This window comes from Hemiscyllium ocellatum, chromosome 29 (genome assembly GCF_020745735.1).
Source record: "Hemiscyllium ocellatum isolate sHemOce1 chromosome 29, sHemOce1.pat.X.cur, whole genome shotgun sequence".
Taxonomy (NCBI): Eukaryota; Metazoa; Chordata; class Chondrichthyes; order Orectolobiformes; family Hemiscylliidae; genus Hemiscyllium; species Hemiscyllium ocellatum.
Window position 1 is genome coordinate 13463986 of NC_083429.1, and position 8871 is coordinate 13472856.

The window sequence follows — 8871 nt, forward strand, 5'->3', positions numbered from 1 at the left end:
AATATAAATAGACAAGGCAGGCAAGAACATAGCAGGCAATGAGGGAAAATTGATGGATTAAACTGCATTTATTTCAATGCAAAGGGCCAGACAGATAAGGCAGCTGAACCCAGAGCATGGATGGGAACATGGGACTGGGATGTTGTAGATATTACAGAAACACAGCTAAGGGAGCAACAGGACAAGCGGCTCAATGTTCCAGACGACAGAGTCTACAGGAAGGATAGAACAGGAGGCAAAACAGGAAGAGAGCTGGTGGTTTTGATTGGGGAAACATCCCAGCAGTACCTAGAGGGAGTATTCATGCAGGATCGCCCAGTTAAGCGATATTGGTGGAACTAAGAAATAGAAATTGGTCATCAGTTTACTACGGTCATACTACAGCAATAGGCAATGGGAGATGAAGGAGCAAATATGTCAGGAGATCTCAGATATCTGTTAGAATAATAGGGTTGTAATGATAGGGGATCTTAACCTTTCCAAACCTGGACTGGGATTGCTACTGAATTAAGCATTTGGATGGAAGGAATTTGTTAAGTGTGTTCTGAAAACTCCCGTCATTATGTAAATGGCCCAACTGGAGAATGGGGCTAAACCTGACCTCCCCTTGGGAAACAAGGTCGGGAACGGGACTGAGGTGTTAGTGGGGGAGCCCTTTGGAAAGTCACCACAATTGTATTAGTTGAAAATAGCAATGGAAAAGGACAGATCTGGTCCACAAGCTCAAGTTATACAATGGAGCAAGATAGTATTAGACAGGAATTTTTAAAGTAGATATGGGGAGGCCACTTGCAGGTAAAATGAAGTCTCGCAAGTCGGAATATCTTAAAACCGAGATAAAAGGAGCGTTCAGCGCCAGCATGTTCCTGTTAGTGTGCAGCTCAATGCTGACAGAATTAGAAAACACTGGCTGAGTTTCGAGGCTCTGGTCAGGAAAAAGGGGGCACATGTCAGATATAACTGGCTGACTCAAGGGAATCTCTTCAGGAGCATCAGGGCTGTAGAAATCCACTTAGCATTGAAATCAGGAATGCAAAAAGGCGACATAAGATAACTTTTTCTGCCAAATCTAAGGAGAATTGAAAGAGATTCTACAAGTGTATTAAGAGCAAAAGAAGAGCAAGGGACAAAACCGGTATCCTCAATGATCAATGAAGCCAAAGATGTGTGGAATTACAAGATCCAAAACAAATATTTCACTTTGGAACTAACTGTGAATAAATACTGGGGAGCTCAGGGAATTCAACAGTGTTTTGACCAACTACTATTGGAATACTGTGTGACATTCTGGTCTCAATGCCATCGGAAGGATGTTGTGGAACACGGAAGGGTTCAGAAGAAATGACCAAGGATGTTGTCACAGTTGGTAGGTTTGCGCTCCAGGGAAATGCTGAATAAGCTGGGGCTGAATTCACTTTAAAATCATGATGATCATTGATAGGGTCAATAGACAAGGTCTTTTCCCCAGGCTGAGGGTTTCCCAACCGACAGGACATAGCTTTACAATGTGAGAGGAACTTTTTAAAGGGACCTAAAGGACAATTGGTTCCTGCAGAGTGTATGGAATAAGCTGTCAGAGGAAATAGTGAAGGCTGATAGAAATACATTTAAAAGGCATGTGGGTGGGTGTATGAATAGGAAGGGTTTAGAGGGATATTGGCAAAATTCTGACAAATGTGACTAGATATGTCATGCAGGAGTTGGCCCGAAGGATCTGTTTCCGTGCTATACATCTCTATGACCCAATGTCTTGAAATGAGTCCACATTATAGAAAAGGAGGTGCTGGAGATTTTAAAACACAAAGATAGATAAATCCAAAGGCCCTGATCAAATGTACCTCAGGACATTGTGGGAAGCTGGTGAAGACATTGTAGGGCCCCTAGCAGAGATATTTGTACCATAGAGAGCTATGTGTGACAGGCTGATAGACCGGAGGGTGGCATTGTGAACAGTGAAGAAGGTTTTCTGAGATTACAAAGGGATGCTGATGAAATGTGTAAATGGCTGAAAAACTGTAGATGGAGTTCAATCTGAATAAATGTGAGGGAATGCATTTGGTACAACAAACACGGGCAGGGCTTATACAATTAATGGTAGGACCTTCGGGAGTGTTGTAGAACTCAGGGTTCAGGTACATAATCCTTTTAAGTTTGCAACATGGAGAGACAGGATGGTTAATAAAAAAACTTGCTTACCACACTTGCTTTCACTGCTCAATCCTTTGGTCCTCTTCTGGAATACTGTGTCCAGTTCGGGTCGCCCAGTTATAGGAAGGATGTTATTAAGCTGCAGAGGATTCAGATGAGATTTACTGGGATGTGGCTGGTTATGGAGGGTTTCAGTTATAAAGAAAGGCTGGATAGGTTGGTATTTTTTCATTGAAACCTGAATGATGACAGATGACCTCACAGAAGTTTATAAAATAATGAGGGGGATAGATAGAGTTAATGGGAGTTGTCTTTTCCCATGGTCAGGGGAGTATCAAGACAAGGCACTACATTCTTAAGTTGAGAGGAGAGACATTTAAAAAAAAGTACATGGGAACACATTGTCACAGAGAGGGTTGGATGCGTGAGGAATGAACTTCCCAAGGAAGGCATGAATGTGGGGACAATCACAATGTTTAAAGACATTTGGATTAGTATAGGAATAGGAAAGGTTTAAAGTGACATGATCCAGGAAGAGGCAGGTGGGACGAGATCAATTTTAGAGTATTGGTAGTGTTAACTAAAAAGTGCGGTATGACTGTCTGACTGAGGTTATAATGTTAATTAAGAAAGGCTGCAAGAGAAAGCCAGGGAACTACAGACTGATGAGCCAGACATCAGGGTGGGTCAGTTGTTGATGGTCATTCTGAGAGGTAGGACTTACATGCGTTTGGAAAGATAAGGACTGATTATGGACAGCCAGCATGGCTTTGTGCTTGGGAAAACATGTCCCACAAACTTGACTGGAGTTTGTTCAAGATGTGACCGAGAAGATAGATGAAGGCAGAGCAACAGACGTTGTTTTTGGCTTCAGCAAACCCTTGGTCAGGTGTAGCATGATAGATTGGTCAGTAAGTGTGGCTCACAAGGGATCAGGGAGAGCGAGCCAACTGGATACACATTGGGATGACAGTTGGAGACAGAGGGTGGTGGGAGAAGGTTGTTGTTCAGACTGGAGGCCTCTGACCAGCAGTGAGCGTTAAGGATTGGTGCTGGGACCACTGTTGTACATCATTTACATAAATGTTTTGAGTGAAAATATAGGAGTCCTTGTTATTATGTTTGTTGATACCAAAATTAGTGGAAGAGTGGACATAGAATATAGTTGTCGAAGGGGATGGTAATCAACTGGGCCAGAGGGTTAAGGAATGAAAGATAGAGTTTAATTCGGGTATTGAATTTAGTTCAGACAAACCACGGAGGACTAACACAGTTAATGGTAGGGCCCTGGGCAGTTTGTCGAACAGAGAGAGACCAAGGGGTGCAGTTACATTGTTCTTTGGAAGTGGCATCAACAGGGGGACAGGGTGGGGAAAGCAACATTTGGCACACTTGTCTTCAGTGGCTTGAGTACTGAGTACATGAGTTGGAGATATTTGCAACATTGTCGTCAATATTTCCCTCAGGCAGAGGAGGCCACGGGGTGTCCTTATAAAGGTTTATGAAACAGTGTAGGCCCTAAGTAAGTGAATTGCCAAGGTTAGGTGAGTCCAAAGCTAGAGGCATAAACGTGAGGTGACAGAGTAAGAATTTAAAGAGGGAGCTGAAGAACAATATTTTCAACAAAGAATGGTGCATAGACGGAATGGACTGCCAGAGGAAATGGTGAAAACGAGTACAATTACAATATGGAAAAGACACTTGGGCAGGTACATGGAGAGGAGAAGATTAGAAGGGATATGGGCCAAACACAGGCAAACGCGACGCATTCCATTTCGTAAACGTAGGCCGAAGAGTCATGCCGCACAGAAACAGACCCTATGTCTCCAGTTGTTGGAGGAGGAGACTATCGAGACAAGGCATGTTGTAGAGACTGAAGCACGTTACAGCGATATGGATGGTCATCTGGACTGAAGGTTTCAAATATGTGAAGTAATTGGTGAGAGGGGAGGAGATGACAGAGTTAGGAACTGTTGTAGAAGTTAGAATGATTGAAGACACTGGTCCACAAGACAAGCCATAGATACAGTTTTAGAGAAGGAATAGGGAACAGAAAGATCCCAGGCAGCATTACTACCCTCTCATGGGAGGCCTGCTTTCCCTCTGTTGTCCTGATGCTCACTAAGACAGCACATGCCTGGATTGATAAATGGGAACTCCCTATGCTGCCGCAGTACAAGAAAACTTAAAGTAAAGATGGTGCTTGAGCCTGGGGTGTGACTGTACTGTCCTCCTCCTCCAGCACTATATCTATGTCATGTCCTGTTAGCTGATGTTTGGAGCCCTCTCATTGCTCTCTGTCCTGTGCACTGTGAATGATCTTACCTGGTGGCAGGATTTATTGAAGGCTCCAGACCTCCCTGACCTTTGTTTCTGCGGCTGACTAACCATCTTCCCAACCAGCAGTTGGCAACTCTATTGAGTACCTGCAGAAGACACAGAAATAAGCAGAATGGGAAATTAGACTGATGCTGTGAGGGTTACACATGGAGAATGGCACTGAGCCCACAGAGATCTGGCCTGTGCTGCCTCATCTCTCTGGAGTGGAGAATTTTGTTGGCTCAGGATCTGGAGTAGCTGCAAGAGTGAGAGATGCTGACAGAGGCAGCAATTAGACCCACGCAGTGAGGGATCCCACATGGAGAGATACAGAGGGATATCACCAGAGATCAGGATCAAATAATTTTGCAGGAAGAAATGGTTTTGATTCTTGTTGCACTGGGATGCTCAACCTGTGAGCAGATGAAGTGAGAGCCTAGTGGCATTATTGTGAGGCAATTTATCCAGAAACTCAACAAATGTTCTCTGGACACAGGTTCAAATCCCACCATTGCAAATGATTGAATGTGAATTAAATGTTTCATGTCTATAGTGAAGTAATCTAAAATGGGACTGGGATATCACAGGTATTACAGAACAACAGCTGAGGGAGGGACAGGACAGGCAGCTCAATGCCCCAGATGCTGCAGGAAGGACAGAAGGGGAGCTGAGAGAGGAGGAGAGCTGCTGGTTGTGACTGGGTGAAACATCACAGCAGGACTGAGAGAGGAGATTCCTGCGGGACCGCCCAGTGACGCTGTGTTCATGGAATTCATCAATAACAATGGGTCTTCCCTTTCCTCTGATGGTTCTACAGACCCCGAGAGCCCCGCCCTCCTGCACCTTGACCTTCTCAAGATGGCGACCCTGCGGCCCGCTCTCCCTCTTCCCTCAAACTAATGGCGGCCGTGACCCTGGGCCGCTTCCCCGATCAGAGACCGCCACCTCCTTCCCCGGGCCTGGAGGGGCTTTTTTGTTGTTTTTTAACCTGTATTTGGGACTTGTGAATTCTCTCCGCTCCTTTCTCCCAGCGAGGCTCCCACACCCCGGCTCTGAGCGCCGCTCTCTGAAGCCGATCGCAGCCGCTACCGGAGAAAGCAGCTCCATGTCTCTCTCTGTCCTGATCAGTGTGACACTGCGCATGCTCTGCATGGAAACCAAACTGCGCATGTGCCTGAGGTTATTGGTCCGTTTATGGAGAATGACCACCCTGGTACTTTTGCTCTTACCCAGAATAATTTTGCTAATCCTCTCTTCCACTTCCCTAGAACTCTGTGGAGGCATATAAAAAACTCCAAGCAGTGTCACCTCTCCCCTTCTGTTTCTAACCTCAGCCCACACTAACTCAGGAGACGAGTCCTCATGAAAAGCTATCTCAGCCACCATTATACTATCCTCGACTAACATGACTTGCATGCACCCGTTGCAGAACTTCAAACTCCATGAGGCAGCCATACTCTCTATCACAGACAGACTCAGTCTGGAACCTCCTCTGTCCTTAAGACCTTATACACTGCCTGCACTCCTCCATTTCCCCTTTGCATGTTCCCTTTCCAACCTGCCCCATCTGCATCACTCCACAATTGGAAGTGTCAAGGGCAGAAGTCTGTCAAATCGTCTCCCTAACCTATTCTATCCTCCTTTAAGATTTTTTTGGAAATCATTCTGCTTAATCAATGTTTTGATCATCCATGAAGTACCTTAGGAGATTTGTCATTGTTAAAGATTCCATACAATACGAGTAGTTGTTGTTTTTGCCATACATTAGGAGAAACAGGAATGATGCATTCAAAATTCTAACAAGAAAGTCACTGATAGGTGCAGTGTATATGCCACCAAATAATAACATCATATTGGGATGGGCAATAAACAAAGAAATAACTAATGCCTGTAAAAATGGTACGGTTATTATCATGGGTGATTTTAATCTACATGTATTTTGGTCAAACCAGCTTAGTCAGGGTAGCTATGAGGAGTTCATTAAGTGTATCTGTGATATTTTACTTGAACAGTATGAAATGGATCTACAAGGGAGCAAACTATCCAAGATCTGTCCCTCTGCAATGAGACAGGAATAATTAGTGACCTCAGAGTTAGGGATCCTCTCGGAAGAAGTGATCACTGTATGGTTGAATTTAATACATATGGAGACTGTGAAGATAAAGTATAATTTCCGGGTCCTGTGCTTGGACATGAGGAACTACAATAGAATGAGGGAGAACCTTGATAACGTAGACTGGAAACAAAGATTTTATGGTGGGACAGTTGATGAGCAGTGGAAGATTTTCAAAGACATTTTCCAAAGTCCTCAGCAAAGGTATATTCCAGTGAAATGGAAGAACGGTAAGAAAAGGTGTTCTCTACAATGGGTATCTAAGGAACGTGATCAAATTGAAAGGCATACAAAGTGGCCAAAACCAGCATGAAACTAGAACTGGGAAAACTGTAAAGGTCAACAGAAAGCCACAGAAGAGCTGCAAAGAAATGTAAGCTCGAACATGAGAAAAATAAACTAGCACAGACTATAAAGACAGATGGCAAATGTTTCTATAAACATAAATAATGAGAAAAGAGTGGCTAAAGTAAACGTTGGTCTTTCGGAAAAAGAGAAGGAGCATTTAGTTACGGGACATCACAGTGGAGGATACTAATATCTTGCCAGTAATTAACAAAGACACAAAGGTAGGTGAGGATATGGAAGCTATCATTATTACAGAACACCTAGTTTTGGACTGTTGGAGGTAATTGAGCTAATAATAGAAAATTCTCTTTTCCCTGACGGAATGTATCCCAGGAGAAATAGCAAATGCACTGACAGTAATTTTTCAAAATTCACTGGACTTCATGGCAGTCTCAGCAGTTTGGAAAGCAGCAAAAGTGACGCCACTGTTTTAAAAAGGAGGTGGACAAAAGATGGGTAATTATACCCCAGCCAGCTTCTTCTCTATAGTGGGAATGATGCTTTGATCTATTATCAAGGAAGAAATAGCAGGGACTTGATAGAAATTGTCCCATTGGACAGATACAGCATGGGTTCATGAAGGGCAGGTCATGCTTGAAAAATCTTTTGGAATTCTATGAAGACATTTCAAGCAAGTTGGACAATGTGGACCCAGTGGATGCAGTGTACCTGGATTTCCAAAAGGCCTTCAAAAAGGTGCTGTGCAAGAGGCTGTTGCATAATATAAAGGTATATGGCATTAGGGGTATAGTATTAGCATGGATAGAAGATTGGATGACTAACAGGAAGCAAAGTGTGTGGATAAATGCATATTATCCTGGCTGGCAATCAGTGACTAGTTGTGTGCCTCAGGGATCAGTGTTGGGACTGCGATTATTTAGAATTGATACAGATGATTTGGAGTTGGGGACCACATTTAGGGTGTTAAAGTTTGCTTATGACACGATGATGAGTAGCAGGACAAAGTGTGCGCAGGACTGTGGAACTTTGCAGAGGAACATAGATACATTGAGTGAGTGGGCAATGGTCGGTCATATGGAATATAATGTTCGTAAATGTAATGTCATACTGTTTGGTTGGAGTAACATTAAAAAGAGATTATTAATTGAATTTTAAAAAGTTGCATTTTTGCTAAGCAGAGGCACCTGAGTATTCTACTGCATGAGGTTGGTCACCAGTTATAACAATCAATTCTGAAGGCAAATGCAATTTTGTCCTTCTATGCTGAAGGGATTGTGCTTAAAAGCAGATGTTATGTTCCAGCTGTATTGGGTGCTGGTGAGGCTACACCCGGAGTACTCCATGTAGTTGTTATCTCCTTAGTTGAGAAAGGATGTACTGGCACGAGAGGGGGTGCAGAGGAGATTAACTAGGTTGATTCCAGAGTTGAGGGGGTTGGTTTAACAGAGACGGAGTAGATTGGGATTATATTCATTGGAATTCAGAAGAATGGAAACATATAAAATAATGAATGAAATGGATAAAATAGAAGTAGAGAGGATGTTTCCATTGGCAGGTGAATCTAGGACAAGATGGCATCACCTCAAGATTAGAGGCAGCAAATTTAGGACTGAATTGAGAAGGAACTTCTTAACCTCAATGGAATTCATTGCCCAGGGAAGTAGTTGATGTTTGTTCAGTAAACGTGTTTAAAGCTAAGGTAGCTTTTTTTCAAAACAGAAATAATTAATTAAAGAATACGGTGAGAACATGGGTAAATGGTTCTTGTCCACGAAGTGATCAGCCATGATCTTATTGAATGGCAGAGCAAGCTCAAAGGGCAGGATGGCCTTCTCCTGTTCCTAGTTCTTATGTTATACATTCCTCCCTCACTCGTGACTTGGAGGTGCTGGTGTTGGATTAGGATGGACAAAATTAAAATTCACAGAACACCAGGTTATAGTCCAACAGGTTTATTTGGAAGCACTAGCGCTGCTGCTGCT

At 43.3% G+C, this 8871-nt stretch overlaps 1 long non-coding RNA gene across 1 annotated transcript; it reads right to left on the bottom strand.

The window, feature by feature from the left end:
- Positions 1 to 2254: 2254 nt before the first annotated feature.
- Positions 2255 to 5537, bottom strand: LOC132829635 (uncharacterized). The gene is made up of 3 exons (XR_009646247.1): positions 5456 to 5537; positions 4474 to 4574; positions 2255 to 2287 (listed from the first exon to the last, which is right to left on the bottom strand). It is a non-coding gene; the product is annotated as an uncharacterized LOC132829635 (long non-coding RNA).
- Positions 5538 to 8871: the final 3334 nt, after the last annotated feature.